Source organism: Tenrec ecaudatus, chromosome 15, assembly GCF_050624435.1.
Source record: "Tenrec ecaudatus isolate mTenEca1 chromosome 15, mTenEca1.hap1, whole genome shotgun sequence".
Classification (NCBI taxonomy): domain Eukaryota; kingdom Metazoa; phylum Chordata; class Mammalia; order Afrosoricida; family Tenrecidae; genus Tenrec; species Tenrec ecaudatus.
Window position 1 is genome coordinate 61,673,290 of NC_134544.1, and position 18,315 is coordinate 61,691,604.

At 40.8% G+C, this 18,315-nt stretch overlaps 1 non-coding gene across 1 annotated transcript; it reads left to right on the forward strand.

The window, feature by feature from the left end:
* Nucleotides 1-43: 43 nt before the first annotated feature.
* LOC142428170 (U1 spliceosomal RNA) lies at nucleotides 44-206 on the forward strand. The gene has a single exon (XR_012780142.1). It is a non-coding gene; the product is annotated as a U1 spliceosomal RNA (small nuclear RNA).
* Nucleotides 207-18,315: the final 18,109 nt, after the last annotated feature.

The following is an 18,315-nucleotide window of genomic DNA, read 5'->3' on the forward strand; positions in this document are numbered from 1 at the left end:
TTATCTGGTGACAATATTTATTAACTTATAATGAAATTTTTTTATACTTACCTGGCAGGGGAGATACCATGATCACGAAGGTGGTTTTCCCAGGGCGAGGCTTATCCATTGCACTCCGATGTGCTGACCCCTGCAATTTCTCCAAATTTGGGAAACTCGACTGCATCATTTGTGGTAGTGGGGGACTGCATTCGCACTCTCCCCTATTTAAAAAAGAAAAACATATAATAAATTTTATTTCTTATGTACATGTACTCAGTTCTTCTGTTGAAGAACCTTCAGATACCATAGCATTTCACTTGAGACTACTTCAGTATGTATCTTGAAAATTAGAGATTTTAGATAATCATATCATTTTCATGCCCTTTATAAAAATCTTAATATATTCCATTACAGTAATAAAAAATGCAACTTCATCTTTCTCTCCAATAGTAATGTCCTTAAAATACTTTAACTCTGAACATACTCCTCTTAATGTATGTATTTTAGTAGCTGATATTTCTCCCCTAAAATTAGATATTTCAACAATTATTTTATAATTACTGTATTGTTTACTTTTAAACTAATATAATTCATTTCTAACTTTGGGCTTTTTTAAAAGTCCTTTTATTGTGAATTAGGTGCAACTTTATAAGGCAGATCATCAGTTTTCCATTCAATAATCTATACACCTTGTTTTCAACTCCTCTACTGCCATCCCCTCAATGTACGATCACTTACCCTGCTTTCCTTCTGCGTTTTCTGTTTCAATTCTTCCTTCTTTCCTAACCTATGGACTTTGATGTTGGGTCAATGCTGCCCTTGGATCTTAAATGATTGATTGTTTCACTCCAGGGGTGAGTTCAGTGAATACAGTTCAGAGTCTTCAGTGTTCCACATGTCTTTTCCCTATCAGGAGGTCTAGCCTCCTTTATGATTTTGAGTTTTGTTCCGAATTTCTCTTATTCCCTCTGGGACCTTATAACACAATCCTGTTCAGAGGAATTGTAGCCAAGCACTATCTTCTGGTCTCAGGAATCAATTGTTTCTTTCAATTATCATCATTTTTCTTTCCTCTGAATGTAGAGACACAAACAGTTGTACCTTAGATGACTGCTCATGGGCATTTAAGCGTGTACTAGACTGGTTTGACTAGAGAAACAAATGCAGTGACAGTCATCTATATAGACGACAGAGCTTTAGATCAAGAAATAATTATATATGAAGAAAGGGCCCTAGATCAGTATAACTCAAGTTTGTAAGTCCAACACCAGTCCATAAGTCCCTCTTCAGACTCACGCAGCCACATGTAATGATGCAGAATGAAGGAAGATCACAGACTGGTAGATAAGAATCATATGATTCCTAAGTTGATGGAAACATGTCAGGGCTCTGGCAGCTCTCAGGATCATTGTCCGAGTCCCAAAAAGCAAATGTGAAGAGGAAGAGAGAAGGCCACTCGCTCCAGGAGACATCGTCAGGTGGTGATCTGACTCACAGGTTGAATTCCACCTCTAAACTTTCATACATCTTCAAGTTCACATCAAGTCACCTAGCTTCCATTAGGCTCCAGTTACTCCTCATCAGTTTAGGATGTAGAACGTTGTCTTTGTGAACATTGTTACGCTAACAGACCTTACTGTCCCCTGAGACTCTGGTCCTAAACCCCAGGCCCAGTATCTCATTAGTTCCAGGTTGATAATGTCTAACAAGTTCTCTCATAATTTTGCCTTCTATATGCTTTATAACATTCATGAATATATTTGCACAAATAAAGGTAAGTATGCATATGCAAAGATCCTGTCGAATCTCTATACGTCCATGGGTACACTCTCACTCTCTCCCATACCTCCTCACCCCGAATGTCTATCTAAATAACTACTCCTGAATCACCACTATTGCAGGCTGTTTATATAACAGTCTTTGCCTCTGTTGCCTTTATCTTATAAAACTGCCCAATGTTTTGCCCTTCCACCATCATTTCTCACCAATCTCCCTCTTGTAGATTGTTTTCCCCTCATCCAAGTTAACACCTGTCTACCCTCAACCCTGTGACTTTCCCCTCCCATCTCTAGTAACCATCAACATATGTTTATTGAACTGAGTAACTCTTTTCTTAATGTTTTATATTAGTATTTCATACAATATGTGTGATTGAGTAACTTCACTTAACATGATGTCCTCCAGATTCATTCATGTTATGAGGTTTTGCTCAGATTCATCATTATTCTTTATATTGATACCGCGTATACTTGTGCATAAGCCGAGGTTTTCAGCACATTTTAATGCAGTTTTGTGGTAAAATTAGGTGCCTCGGCTGATATTCAGGTCAGCTTATGCTCGAGTGTATATGATATTTATCCATTCTTCCATTGACGGGCATTTAGTTTATTTCCATCTTTTTGTATTGTGACTAGTACTACAATAAACAAGAGTGTGCATGTATCTATTCCTGCAATGGTTCTTATTTACGCAGCATACATACCATAGAAAGAAATTGTTAGGTCATCTGGTATTCGCATGCTCAAGTCTTTGAGAAAGCACCAAACCACTTCCCACACTGGTTGCACCATTTTATAGTCCAAGTAGTGTATGAGAGTTCCAGTCTCCCCACACCTGCACCAGCATTTATTGCTTTCTCCCTTTTTTGAATGTTGATATTAATGCTAGAGTGAGTTGGTATCTCACTGTTTTTGGGTTGTGTTTTTTTTTTTTTCATTTGAATGGCTAATGATAATGAACATTTCTCCATATGCTCATTTCCCACCTGAAAGTCTTCTCTGGTGAACTGTCAAAATCTGGGCTTTGAGATGAGCATTTAAAGGGGGTAAATTAGGATTACCTCCTAAAATAGTATTCTAAATAAATGAATATTTCATTCACTTTCAGCTTAGAATTCTGTGCTTAAGAAAATCTGGGTCCCAATGCCCATCTGCAGACAACTAGACATCCCTTGCAGAAGGGTAGTAGGGAGGAGATGAGTCACTCAGGGTTCAGTGTAGCAACAATGAAACTCAAAACCTTCCTCTAGTTCTTGAACGCTTCCTCCCTCCCATCTATCATGATCCCAATTCTACCTTGCAAACCTGGTTAGACCAGAGGATGCACAGCGGTACAGTTGGGATCTGGAAACACAGGGAATCTAGGAGAGATGAACCCCTCAGGACCAGCAGTGAGAGTGGTGATACCGGGAGGGAAGGGGGATAGAAAGAGGGAACCGATTTCGGGGATCTACATATAACCTCTGGGGCATGGGCAACAGGAAAGTGGATAAAGGGAGACGCCGGGCAGTGTAACATAAGATAAAATAATAATTTATAAGTTATTAAGGGGTCATGAGGGAAGGGGGAACAGGGAGGGAGGGGAGGGTACAAAGGAAAATGAGCTGATTCCAGGAACCCAAGCGGAAGGCAAATTTTGAGAATGATGAGGGCAACAAATGTATAAGGGTACTTTACTCAATTGATGTATGTATGAATTGTGATAAGAGTTGTATGAGCCCCAATAAAATGATTTGAAAAAGAAAAGAAAAGCTGGGTCCATGACTTGAATTCGATTTATCCTGTCCTTAAAATAATGCCCTTATTTCTCTTTGGGGTAAAAATTTTGTTGATCATTCTATCCCATTATTGTGATGCATATTTAAAATATAATTTGAGTTCATATGACAAACTAGAAAGGAATCATGTAGGACAGAAGAAAGACATGTGAGGAATAAGACTAATCTGGATTTAAATATCTAGCTTTGAGAATCTTGGTATATTCTTGAACATCTTTTTCTGGGTCTATTAATATGCATCACAAAAGGTTTGGAAGCAAAGGAAATGAAGAGAAATTACAGTAGTAGTAGCCATAAAAAGTACAATAGTATTCCTTATTAAATCCCAAGTTTTATAACTATACTTCTGCCTAAATATATACACATATTTTCCTTTGTACTAATCTGACCCAAAAGTGAAGTGAAACGAATCAAATTAAAATCATTTTTAAATGGTATGGGAAATCATTTCTATGCTCATTATACATTCATTTAAAACAACATTGCTGTCCACCTGTCATATGCGATTAAGTATTATGTGGAACACACACAATGAAGCATGATCCCTGCCCTCTAAAAGACAGAGATGCATAGAAATCACTATTTTGCAAGACAGCACATGAGTAAATGTGAATGATCGTGTTTAAAAAAGGCCACAGAACTCAAAACTGGAAACATAATTTCTGAATTTACAAAAACAATTGATGTATATATATGTATGAACTGTGAAAAGAATTGTATGAGCCCCAATAAATTGTTAAAATTAAAAAAAAATTGTTGGAAAAAATAATCAATGTATATGGAAGCAGCAGTCAGGAAATAAAATAGCACATTGGGAAAACTTTTTAAAATACAAAAAAAAAAAATATATTTAATTTTAAAAATAATTCTATAGGGGGTGCATACAACTCTTATCACTATCCATCCATCCATTATGTTGAGCACATTTGTACATTTGTTACCATCATTTTCAAAACATTCTCTTTCTACTTGAGCCCTTGGTATCAGCTTCTCATCTTCCCCCTCCCCACTCTCCCTCCCCCATGAACCCTTGATAATTTATAAATTATTTTTTTCATATCTTTCACTGACTGATGTCTCCCTTCACCCACTGTTCTGTTCTCTATCCCTCTGGGAGGGCGTTATAGGTAGATCATTGTGATCAGTTTCCCCTTTTTCTCCTGACCTTCCCCTTACCCTCAATAGTGGTCCTGAGGGGGTTATCTGTCCTGGATTTTCTGTGTTTCCAGCTCTTATCTGTACCCATGTATGTGCTCTGGTCTTGGCAAATTTGCAAGGCAGAATTGGAGTTATGATAATAGGTGGAGACAGCATTAAAGAATTAGAGGAAATTTGTATGTTTCATCAGTGCTATACTGCAACCTGACTGGCTCATCTCCTCCCCAGGACCCTTCTATAAGGGGATGTCCAGTTGTCTACCAATGGGCTTTGTGTCCCCACTCCACACTCTCCCTCATTCACAATGATATGATTTTTTTGTTCTTTGATGCCTGATACCTGATCCCATTGACACTTCATGAACACACAGGCTGGTGTGCTTCTTCCCTGTGGGCTTTGTTGCTTGTCAGCTAGATGGCAACTTGTTTACCTTCAAGTCTTTAAACCCCCAGGCACTATATCTTTTGATAGTGGGCACCATCAGCTTTCTTAATCACATTTGCTTATGCACCGCTTTGTCTTCAGCAATCGTATTGGAAAGGTGAGTATCATAGAATGTCAGGTTAACAGAACAAAGTGCTCTTGCATTGAGAGAGTACTTGAGTGGAGGCCCAATGCCCATCTGCTAAATTAATACTAAACCTATAAATATATGCACATAGATCCATTTCCCCATCATATATAAATAGATTTATACATGTACATGCCTGTATTTCGACCTCTATAAATGCCCTTTACCTCTTAGTTCTTTCCTCTACTTCCTTTTACTTTCCTCTGGTCCCACTACCTTGTTCAGCCTTCATTTGGTTTTCAGTAATTCCTCTAGGTTTTATTGCCCTTGATCAATCCCTACCAGACCTCCTACACCTTACTTGCCATCGATTTTAGATCACTCGTTGCTCCCTTGTCACTGGGGTTGTTAACACCCACTTCCTTTCCCCCACCTCCCTCTCTCCCATGTCTCCCAGGAAGAGTTGCTCCCATTGTTTTTGCCTCCAGATTGTTTATCCCAAATATCTTTTTTAAATTGTAATAGTTTTATTATTTATTATTTTTAATCACTTTATTGGGGGCTCATACAACTCTTATCATAAACCATACATACATGAATTATGTAAAGCATATTGTACATTCGTTGCCCTCATCATTCTCAAAACATTTGTTTTCCACTTAAGCCCTTGGCATCAGCTCCTCATTTCCCCCTCCCTCATGAACCCTTGATAATTTATAAATTATTATTTTGTCATATCTTACACTGTCTGACATCTCCCTTCACCCACTTTTCTGCTGTCTGTCCCCCAGGGAGGAGGTTATATGTAGATCCATGGAGATAGACATGCAGAGATAATAATATGCACAAAAAACAAGACAGAGCAAGACAAAGCAACAATAGAAAACACAACAACAAAGAGAAGCCTATGAATAGTTCAAGGTCTGCTTGTTCACCTTTAGGAGTGTTTTCCGGGGGAGTCTGATGGAGTGCCACACCCTGGCCCCACAGTCTATTTTTGGTATTCCCTAGGTACTTCGTGGTTCTGCTCCACTTGCTGTTCTGTTGCATTCCCTTAGTGTTTCTCCTTGGTGTAGTGGGGTCAGATGGAGCACAATTCCTGCATGGGTCTCCAGTGTTGTCTCCTGTAGCACTTTGGGTCAGTGAGGGATGTCGTGTCTTGTAGTGGGGCCGGCCACATGGTCCTCTCTGTGTTTGGCTGCTCTGAGCAGGAAAATCCTCCTCAAGGCTTGGTGGGCCAGGATGTGCCCAACTCTCTCTTCCTCCCCCTTCATTTTCTCCTGTGTGCTCTAAGCAGACATGTCCATTTCCCCAACTGTAGCTTCAGTGCTGTCCTCTGAAGTGAATTCTTCTGTAAGGAGGGGGGGTTGTCCACAAAAATATGTTATATAAGTTAAAATTAGAGAACAGATAAAAAACAATGTAGAGAGTATCTTTAATTGAAAAATATTTGTGTGTGTGTGTGTGTGTGTGTGTGTGTGATGTCAGAATCGAGAAAAAACACTTGCTTTGATCCTTGTCCTAAGATTTCTGTTGGATCATCTGTGGTATAATACTTGTTGGTGTTTAAAGTTAAAAGGATGGCAATTCTATGTCCCTCGGTTCCCCATTTCTATGTAATAGTCTATTTCCTGTACATGCTGCTCAGCATGAGGCAGATATAACTAATTACCGAGCAATACCTTCAAAGTTTTGCTATTAAAATACATCTACATATGCCACTTGAGACCTGGAGCAAATTGATCAAAACGGAACATTCTCTATCTTCCCTCATAAAAGCATATGTACTTTATTTCATTAGAGGGACGTCATTTTTTGTTTCAACATAAGCTTAATGGAGTAGGAAACTTGAAAGCATAGCTAGCAAGCCTACCTACCTTACAAGAGAGTAATGACTTTTAAAGAGCCTTACTCATCTTTAAAGCACCTCCTACCCTGTCTTATACATGACTCAGAACTCAAAGCAATCAGATTGATTCTAACTCATAGCATCCCTATAGGGTCGGTGGTATGCCCCTCTGGGTTTCCAAGGCTACAGCTCTTCACAGGAGTAGAAGGCCTTGTCTTTCTCCCTTGGAGCCGTTGGTGGTTTTAACTGCTGACCTTGAGATTAACAGCTCCACGCAGAAAGCACTAGGTAAATGTTTGTTCTACGAACGAAAGATCAGAGTATAAGAATCTCCTCTTCCTGAACCCTAATTTGTCTTCACAAATATATGTAGATGTAACTCTATGTACTTAGGGTTGGGAAGAGAAAGGGGGGAGATAAAATACAATCCTGAGTAAAAGCATACTTCTGTGATGCAAATCTAACACGCTAAGGAAAGCTGAGGCAAGATGGAACCAGGCTTTGAACATATGTTCTGGCACCTCTTAGTATACAAGGCACAAAGCGAACCAACACAGCCAGATCTGACTGCTGTGAAGTGCAATTTCATGAACCTGCTCTCTAGCAGACTAAGGTTACTGCTTTAGGATCTTCCCAGATAAATGCTATATTTGAATTAGACTGTATTTGATCCTTTATATATCAAAATGAAGTGTAAGTTACAAGACAACGAGATAGAGAAAGAAGGGGGAAAGAACCACCACTATAGCTTGACCTATGAGTCAACAAATATTCAATACTAAATTTATTATCTAGCTATTATATGAACCAATAACCTACACTACCCTGCCTCTGTCTGAAAGTGAAATTATTCAATCGATGTACAATTCCAGAATTCCAAAGTGAAATAAGTCAATCACAAAAGGAGTAATATATTGTAATGACCCCTATTTTTAAAAAATATCAATATAAGATTTTCACTATAAAATAAAATATTACTTGATAATTACCAAGGGAGGGAAAACTACCAACTAGAAAATATATATGATTTTGGTGAAGAGGAAGACAATGAGCATAAACTGAGGACAGCAAAAGAAGACACTGAGCAGTGCAAGAGTTAAAAATAACAGAGGTACACATTGTTACATCACATTGTAAAAACTGTGTTACATGCACAGTTATGCAGTAACAAGCACAGAAGCTGAATGGGTGAAGGCAGAAGAATGGAACTATGCCCATAAATATATGTTTGATTGAGGAAATGTCTATGTGTGTATTTACCTATGCTGCAAGTATGTTTATAAATGTGGGCACATACAAGGGGCAAAGTTATATAAACACTTTAGAAATAACCCAACACCTAAGAGGACTGAATTGCTGGGCCTGAGGACTCAGGATCATAGTCTCAGGGGAACATCCAAGTCTATTGGCATAACATACATAATTTAGCCTACAGAGACCATATTCTATATCTAACTTTCATCTGCAGTTTTTAAAGCTTGTGAGTGCCCATTTAAAGTACAGCCACTGGTCTCATCCTATCCAAAACAGAGTAAAGAAATTTGAAGACCTACAGAAATGATTAATCCTGTAGACTAGGTGAACATCAGCCTGAAACCAGAACTAAATGGTGTCTAGCTACCACTACCAATTGCTCTGAAAGGGGCCAAATTAGAAGATCCTGGATAGATTGGAAGTAAAAATGTGGAATTAGATCAGGATTACTGGTCAGATAAAGTCTGGTAGAACCCACGAGACTAGGGCCGTCAGTCATCCATAAAGTATAGAATGGCTCAATTTTTCAGCTAAAGAATTAACAGGTCTATGAAGGGAGCAACAGTACTAAGGAGGCACACACATCTTAGAAAATTCAACTATTTGAGATGGAAAGGATAGTATTTCCTCAAGGATGAATTTCATAAGGACTAGGAAAGAAGAAGGAATGGAAACACAAAGCACAGAGAAGAAGTGGGAAGAGTGATGTTACATCATGGGGATTTCAATCAATGACATGAAACAAAATATGTATGAATTATTGAATGGAAAACTGGTCTGCTTTGTAAACTGTTACCCGACCCACAATAAAATGTATGTATTGTTGTTAGGTGCCATAAAGTCAGCTATGACGCGCAGCAGCCCTCAGTGTTACAGAATGAAACACTGGATCTTGCAGTATCTTTACAATTGTTATGCTTGAGCCCATTATTGCAGCCGCGGTGTCAACCATCTCGTTGAGAGTCCTCCTCCCCTCCCCTCCCCTCCCTGCTCATGCTCCACTTTATCAAGCATGACGTCCTTTTCCAGGGACTGATCTCTCCTGAAAACATGCCCAAAGTATGTAGGACACAGTCTTGCTATCCTCACCTCCAAGGAGCATCCCGGTTATACAGATTTGACTGGTCTTAGGGAATTTGTGGAACCTTCAATAGTCTTCCCCAGCAGCATCAAATCTTCTCAATGTCTTCCTTACTCATTGTCCTTATACATTGTCTAACATTTACATGCATATGAGGCTATTGAAAATTATACATATTCATACATATACACACACACATACCTCTGCTGTGCAGTTATTTGAGGGGTATGTAAATTGAAAAAGGGAAGCTCAAGAAGGATTTCTTCTCTTTTTTTAAGCATTTTTATTCACACTTCATCCACATATCATACAATTCAATACTTCAACCATGTCGAGAAGAATTGTACAATACTTACCACAATCAATTATAGAACATTTTATTTTTCTCCATACTCTGTTATTCATGCAATCTATTTTCAATTTTTGCAAAAACATACACAACAGAACATTCACCAATTCAACAACTTGTATATGTATACTTTAGTGCCATTGATTACACTCTTCGTGTTTTACAACCATTATTGTTATCCCTCTCTAAATTGTTCCACCACCATTAAAATGAACTCAATGCCCCAAATCAAAAACTCTTCCCTCTTCACGCCTGGTAACCAGAGATCACGTTTTGTTGTTGTTTTTAGTAGTTTTCTTAATATAATAGCCACATAACAAACTCTTCCATCATACACTTAAGCCTCTTGTAAAAAGAGTTGTATATACATCATTACAATCAGCTCCATTCCCTCTCCAGCATCCCCTGACTTCTCCCAACTTCCCCTCCTCTCCCCCACCCCACATTCCTTCCCTACAAACCATTGCATCTGTTATTGTCCCTCTGCATCCACTCCTTCTGTGCTTCCTAAACTGGGAGACCTAAGAGAAACAATAAAAAACAAAAATGAAATGGAACAGAAAGAAAAATAATAACAATAGTGAAAAAATTAAAATGAAGAGTAAGAAAAATAATACCAACAATATTTAAAAAGCCAGAGAAGAAATTTCTGTCAGGAACTAGCAAGAAATATTTGAGCATAGAGCACATTCAGGTTGGGTCAACAGAGAAGTCAGCTGAACAAGTATCATATTATTCCACGGTTCAGTCACCTAATCGGGTTCACCATACTCTCTGTCTGACAGTAAAGCTGTTTGAGTGCCTCACCTGTGGCTCCGGGATCTGCCAGAGGCCTAATCCAAAGAGACAATCTACAGATGCATTTGGGGCTCCCACCGTCTTCCATGGCCTTCTACAAATTGGATGTTCACAATTTAAGCTCTGACACTTTTCCTTTCATCATATTTGGATTTTGTTATTGTCATCTTTAGATCACACAGGCTGGTGTGCTTCTTCCATGTTGATGCTTCACTAAAATGGCTGCTTGGTTGAATATAAGCCTTTAAGAACCCAGACACAATTCCAATTGATGACCAAGCACCATCTGCTTTCTTCCCCACACCTTGCTGTAGCACCCGTATCTCCAGTGACCTCGTCATGAAGGCCAATATCAAGCAGGGCCATGTGATCAGAACTAAGTGTTCTTGAACTGGAGCTAAAATTACATGGCAGCCCAGAATCCATCTGCTTGTACCAGGATTATGAATGACTCTGGTTTACTTTGCTGGTAATATTATGACTAAAACAATAAATAAAACCAGAACCAACAAGACCATCAATGACGACAACAACAACAACAAAACATAAAAGACCCAAATTAACAAGAAACAAAAACAAAAAGCATTGTCGATCATCCCCTTAGTGTACATGGTGATTTCACTGATAACAATGATAATTTATCTAATAACATAAAATTTAAGGTATTGTTGATATTAGGAGTTTATTCGAATATAGTCCAGCTTCGAGCTGCAATCCGTGAGTCCTTGCTTTGTACAGGTGGCTTCCAAAACTGATTGAGCTGTTTACACTGGGCATGGGGATTGTGCTAGGAGAAAATGTCCTGCATCGCTTCTTACAAGGACTAGACCCTTGCCACTCAGAACAAAACCTGTCATATTATTGCAAGGAGAACCTTGAGGCACCAAATAGAAAGTGGTTCTGGGTCTCCTTTCATCGGACACCCCCTAAATCAGGGGTTCCACCCAAGCTCCACCAACTGCCATTTCACGAGTTTGGGGTGGCCATCTCTTGCATCCTCTTCCATCAGGATATTTCAGTCCAAAGTTCAAGACTATAAGTAGTTTTGAGGTAGGGCTCAGTTCGTTCAGTCAAGCTTCCACGCCAAGTCCTTTTGGTGTGGCCCTTGGGGATGCCATGTTCCCTGCAAGTCCAGCATCTAAGGTCATCATAGTGCCAGTCCCTGGCAAGACTCACTGAGGGTTGGGTAGAAACATATTCGAGGTGTCTACCTAGGACCATAGAACTGGATTTATTCTTCCCTTCACCATCCCTTCTCAATGTAAGGAGATGTCATCTGCTTTATCTATCATTCTCTTTAATCACAGAAGAAATGGATTCCTTCGAAAACATAGATTCCTTAAGGATCTAAATCCTCAATTGAGGTTTTTCCTTCCTGCCATAAGCACTTCCCTCACTGGGTATTGGGGGGGGGGGGAGGCAGATATCTAAGAGTCTTAAGAAGTTAAGGTACCTACTTATTTATTTGAGTACCAACTATATACCAGGGGCATTTAGGGAGAAAATGTTTAGTGATACCTGCTGTTGGTTTTAGATTGCTCTTGGGCAGATATAACATTGATGGAGTGTCAATCTGTCTTTTTTTTTTCATCTCATTATTGTAACTGTGAGATTTTCACTCTAGGACAGTGATTCTCAATCTGTGGGTCACGACCCCTTTGGGGGTGGAATGACCCTTTCACAGAGGTTTCCTAATACATCCTGCCATATCAGATATTTACATTATGATTCATAACAGTAGAAAAACTACAGTTATGAAGTAGCAATGAAAATGATTTTATGGTCGGGGGTCACCACAACATGAGAAACTGTATTAAAGTGTCGCAGCATTAGGAAGGTTGAGAACCACTGCTCTAGGACATTCAGTGTGACCGCGACAGGGTTTTCTGAGACAACAGACCCAAGCTGATGCTGAGTAAGGCTCAATAGCAAAGCAGAAGCTAGCAAAAGAAATGAGAGTAGGAGATGGGGCGCCCACAGGCAGAGAGAGGGAAAGAGTCCCAGTGGGGGACGAGGGGGAAGCACTGAACACCACAAGATATCTGAAATGGGGGCAGGATCTCCCCAGCCTGGGACAATCTCATCTTAAACCTGCAGGCATCAGAGCCGTAGGCAGATTCTGAACTCCAAGGTCATCACACCCAAGACCCCTTTTGCTGACCTTTGCATGCATACTTCCTTGCCAATGCCTAGGCAAGACCCAGCCGAAGTGATAGCATGATCCGGTTTATGATTGGATCTGAGAAATAGGACCAGACCCAGGGTTGGTCCATTCATAACCAGAGATGAAGACAGACAAAGTACTGCACACCTGACAAAAGACCCCCAGACACAGTTCATTCAGCGGTAACTCCCTACCTGCTGTGTCAGGTGCTTTTCTTGCCTTTCCAAAACAGCTTGGCTTTCTGTTCCTGCTTTGTGGTCCATTGGTCCATTCTTTGGTTCTCGAGACCAAGGGCCCATGGACACATCCGAGCAGTTGCAAGAGAAGGACCTATTGCATGAACGCTATATATTTAAGCTCCACACCCCTGAACTCAAGGTCAGAGACCCTGAAGAGACCTATGCCCATGAATGACTTCTAGCCCCAGATCAAGCACCTCTTCTCCTTAACAGGGAGCAAACTAAGAGAGATGTCTATTTCTAGAATCAAGGTGATACTCTACACCCCATATATGCTGGAAGCAGCTACTGAAGGAGTAACCTCCCCAACCCCCATGCCATAAAGAATTATGTATGAAATGTGTATGAAACTTCTCAGGTGGAATGAGGCTGGGCAGAGCATCAAAATTTTGGATACAAAAGTAGAGACTTAGACCAGAGACAGAGGCAAGAATGGGTCCCTTGTCTAGGCCTTGTCAGGGTCAGCCAGAGGCCTGGATGGCTTAAGAGGCCTACATAACCAATCTTGAATTCTCTCACCTATTCCATTCCACTGGTCTTATGCAGATGACTCATCCCCACCCCACCCCACCTGATCCATTCCATGGATCATATCAAGGACGATTAGAGATTTGGATGGCCAATTTACCTGACATTTTCCATTCCAGATATCTTGCCCAGATAACCTATAAACTAATACTGTCCCATATGATAATGAGGTGCACAAGTCTTGGCTTATGAGACCAGCCATTATGCTGGAATAAGAGTCAATCAGAAGGCAAGAATAAGGACCAATGGGAAAGCAAGAGAGGGGATGAGGTGAATGAATGGGGTACTGCTACCTGACCCCCATAAAATCCATTGTGCTATCAGCTTCCTTAAATCATGGAGTGACCCACTTCATGACTGAAGCTAACTTGGTTTATTAAATCTCAGCTCCTCTTTTCTTAATGCCCCTTGTGTGTGGCTCCCTCATGCTGTGGTGGAGAAACTTGCCCAGCAACATTGACTTGCAATATATAACAAGCCTTCTCTCCTAATGACATCTTTGTAGTTATTTTACACAAAACTGGTGTTTTCTTGAAGTCTACACCTGGCCCTGGGAACTGTATCCCCCAGAACCTCTTGGATCTGACATCTTGTAGTGGGGACAGAGCACAACAAATGCCGGGGAGAACTTTTTAAATGCCTCAGACTATCTGCCTGGGTCTGGAAGCGAATATGTCTGTGGTGCTGGATGTACCTTCCTTCCTATTCGGAGTCTCTAATAAAAGTCCTCCAAATTTGCCTCTATGTCTAGGCAGAGTAAACCTTTCTCCAGGTAAACACAAGATCTAATTCTGGTAACAGAGACTTTGAGGCCAGAATTGAACTACATACTCCTGCCATCTCATTTCCTTGACCTTCACTCAGCCTCCAATGGTATTCATGTAAACGATATGTGTTGAATATCTCTGGACTATGTTCTGGAGATATTAGTATGAAAGCGACAGCTTTGGAATTCAAGAAAATGCCCTGTGGTAGAGAAGGAATATGACTTTAACACAGTTTGGTGTAGTGGTTACACATTGGGATGTCATCTGCCTGGCCAGCAGTTGGAATCCACCAGCTCCTCCGAGGGAGAAAGACTGGGCTTTCTGCTCCAGGAAATGGTTACAATTTCAGAACCCCACAAGGGGTCCCTGTGAGTCAGCATGGACTCAATGGTGGTGAGTTTGGTTTTGAGTTCAGGAAGCACAACAGAGTGGTGGTATATCCTACCCGCAAACGCAGAGTGGTGACTCATTTGCTTGCTCATTGAGAGCCTGTAAGCGGGTGGGGGGGGGGGGTGGACGGACTTCTTAAAATGCCTGTTTGTGTTATTTAACAATGATTAGAGAGAACACCAGGTGTTTTGTTGCCTTGTACCTGGATTCAACCCTTGGAGTTACCTAACGTTCCATTTCAATCTATCCTCTGGACACCTGACTCCAAGATGTCTTCTCCCCTGGACCAGTATCTCTCCATGCCCAATGCTCCTTCAAATGATAACACAATCATTGTCGTGCACCTACCTACGCTCCTGCTGGTCTGGTCTTAGCAGAGAACTCTCTTCCCTACACTTGGCGTGGTCTTCCCAGCAGAAGGAGCGCCTTACCACTCATTTACCAATCTATTTAAATGGAAAATATTGGATTGAGTACTGGATGCTCCATTATTTAGACACGGTCTTGTGGTTGAGCACTCCAGTGCTAACCAGAAGGGCAGTGATTTACTCCGAGTCCCTCTGGGAGAAAGACGTAGCCGTCTGCCTCCATAAAGATTTCCAGTCTAGGAGCTATATGAGGCAGTCTGTCCAACAGGGTTGCTAGGAGTTGAAATCCACTCAAATGCAGTGAGTTTGATTTTGTGATATAGTGGTTACACATTGGGCTGCATCTACGTGGTCAGCAGTTCAAAACCAGCAGCTGGTCTGAGGGAGAGAGACTGGGCTTTCTACTCCAATAAACAGATAAAGTCTCTGAAACCCACAGGGGGTCACTATGCCTGAACATTGACTTGATGACAGTAAGTTTGGGATTTTTTGGTACAATTGAAAGAAAAACAAAAAAACCTTCGTTGCCATCAGATTGAAACCCCCTGGAACAGGTTAGAACTGCTGCTCCTGTGAGTTTCTGAGACTGTAACTGTTTATTGGACAAGAGAGCCCAGTCTTTTTTCCCATAGTGCTGCTGGCAGTTTCAAACTGCTGACCTTTAGGATTGCAGCCCAACTGGAAACCACTATGCTACCAGGGCTCTTTGTGGACAGTAAACTAATAAAATACGAAGCATATATTATGGACAATAGTTGCAAGTACTCTGGAGACAAATAAAGAATGAGTGGATGGCAAACACTGACAAGAGGTTTCCAGATATCTTAGACACGATGGGCAGGCGGGATTGCAATAAGAAAAGGAATTTGAATATAGGCCTACAGAAGATGAGGTGCCGAAGTTCAAAGTTCATTTCCTTCTGCAGATATTGATTTGGAGGTTGTGGTAGTGACCTAACATGTTGTCAATTTTAGACGTATGAGTGAAGGGGTGGAGTTTAGCCTGTCAATCAGGTCACAGTTTGGCGGCCTCATTTGGAGGTGCTAAGGAGAGAAATAGCTTGCTGGAGGTGGAACGCACACTCACTGCCTACGAGACATTTCCGTTGACAAGATAACATGGCTTGTTATATTTTCCACAATGATTTTTTTTAACTTGATGGCAGGGCTATCACTAAGGTTATAAATTCCTTGTAGAATTTATCATCCTGTGAGACATATGATGTCCATTATTCTTGAAGTGCAGAGTGCCACTCCAGAAGAGAAAACTGAATTCTTTCAAGGAGTAGGCACCACAGGGAAGGAAAGGGTGAGACCACCAGAATTTGAAGGCCTTTGATACCTTGCTACAGGGTTTTTATCTTACCCTGTAGCCACAGAAGCATTAGAGTGACACCTTGAGTTAGGTATCATAGAAAGAAAATGTTGGCAACATGAAGGTCGGAGTTTAGTAGCCATAGTGAAGAGTGCCAATTTAACACTGATTGCAAAGTCTAAGGAAGAAAAGATTAGGGGGCAGGCTGGGAGAGTGGCAGTAAAAATAGAAAGAAGAGGATAGAGTTCAAGGTTGGGATTTAAGTATTGAATTCCATACCTTTAAAAAAAAGGGAAAACACAAAAATATTTAATTTAAACAGGAAGACACGTTAAGGAACATATCTGATAGGTCCCTTCCCACCTATTCTCTCTTATTTCTGAGCACAGCTATGTGACACACTCTAGCCTTCTTTGCAGCTAGGTATGGTCATGTGACTGAATAATGGCCAAAGGAATGGGAGCAGAAACCATGAGCACTACCTCCAATCCCGAGCCTTCAAATACTCCCCGTTGAATGTTTATTCTTTTCCTCGAGCAGCTGGGTACCAGTTCACTGAATGAGGAAAACCAAGCAGACTTCTGTTAGCCTGAGTCTCTGAAGCACTGTCCCTATTGCTTTCCCATCAACCCAGTAAGATGTAAAACTCACTAAAACCATTCTTACCACCTGAAACGCCCAAATTCACTTGTTTTGCAAAGCTTGGAAATCCATAGTGTGTTCTTGGTCAACCTTCCACGCTACCTTTGGTAAAGATATTCCCATACCTGTGCCATCGGCCTCCAACTGCTTGATCCCTTTCAAAGTGCTCTCCCTACATTACTCACTTGATGCTCCCAACGCATCCATCAGCCTACTGGGGCTCTGGACTTGCTGAAAACTATAAAAAGAGGCAATTCCGTTCATGTGAGAACCACATAAAAACCAAGCACCTTTATTGGGGTAGTGAAATGTTCCAAGGTTATCTGCAAGGTTATATCCAAGGTTATCCCCATCTGAAAATAGGATTCCAGCCCTATCCTCATACATTATCCATTCAACATGACCCCATAGCTTGGAAGTATCACAAGCCTTTTTAATTGGCTTCTAGGGAGATCTTGATTCTTGCCTCAAAAGTTAAGTCACTGTAAATCAGCGGTTCTCAACCTGTGGGTCACGACCCTTTTGGGGTCGAACTACCCTTTCACAGGGGTCGCTTGATTCATAACAGTAGCAAAATGACACTTATGAAGTAGCAACGAAAATAATTTTATAGTTGGGGGGTCACCACCACCTGAGGAACTGTATTAAAGGGTAAAGGCATTAGGAAGGTCAAGAACCACTGCTGTAAACGATTCTGCAAGCAGAACGAGCAAATTACACATGGGGCATTCTGGGCAATGAAACACCACTTATTTAGCAGTCACTTCATCCTAAGGAGCCCTGGTGCTTAGTCGTTACATATTCAGCTGCTATCAACTGGTCCGCCCGGGCTTTCTCCTCCTGGAAAGAGTCTTGAAAAGTCACAGTGCAGGGGACAGTTCTACCCTGTCCTATAGGGTCAGTATGAGTTGGCATCGAGTCAATGGCAGGGAGTTTGGTTTCCAAAAGATTAAATTTATTATAATTAATTGCTTCCTCACAGATGGGTATGTATTTTCTTACCTAAAGGAAATGGTTACTTGGAAATCTTCCTGATGGAATTTGTTTACTGAAAAAAATTGAGTCAAATAAAAACTAACATTCAGATGAATGATCATAAAGGCTGAATTTTTTAAATCTTCAAATCGTTTTTAAATGACCAAATAGAATCCACTTCTAAATATTTTCCAATTAAAACTATATTTCAATCATATAACTCTGTAGGAGCCCTGGTGGTATATGGTCAGCAGTTCAAACACACCAGCTGCTTGTGGGAGAAAGATGAGGCTTTCTACTCCCTGGAAGATCGACAGCTCAGAAACTCCCAGGTGCAGGTTGACCCTGGCCAGATGGTTGCTAGGAGTCAGAATGGACTTGATGGCAGTG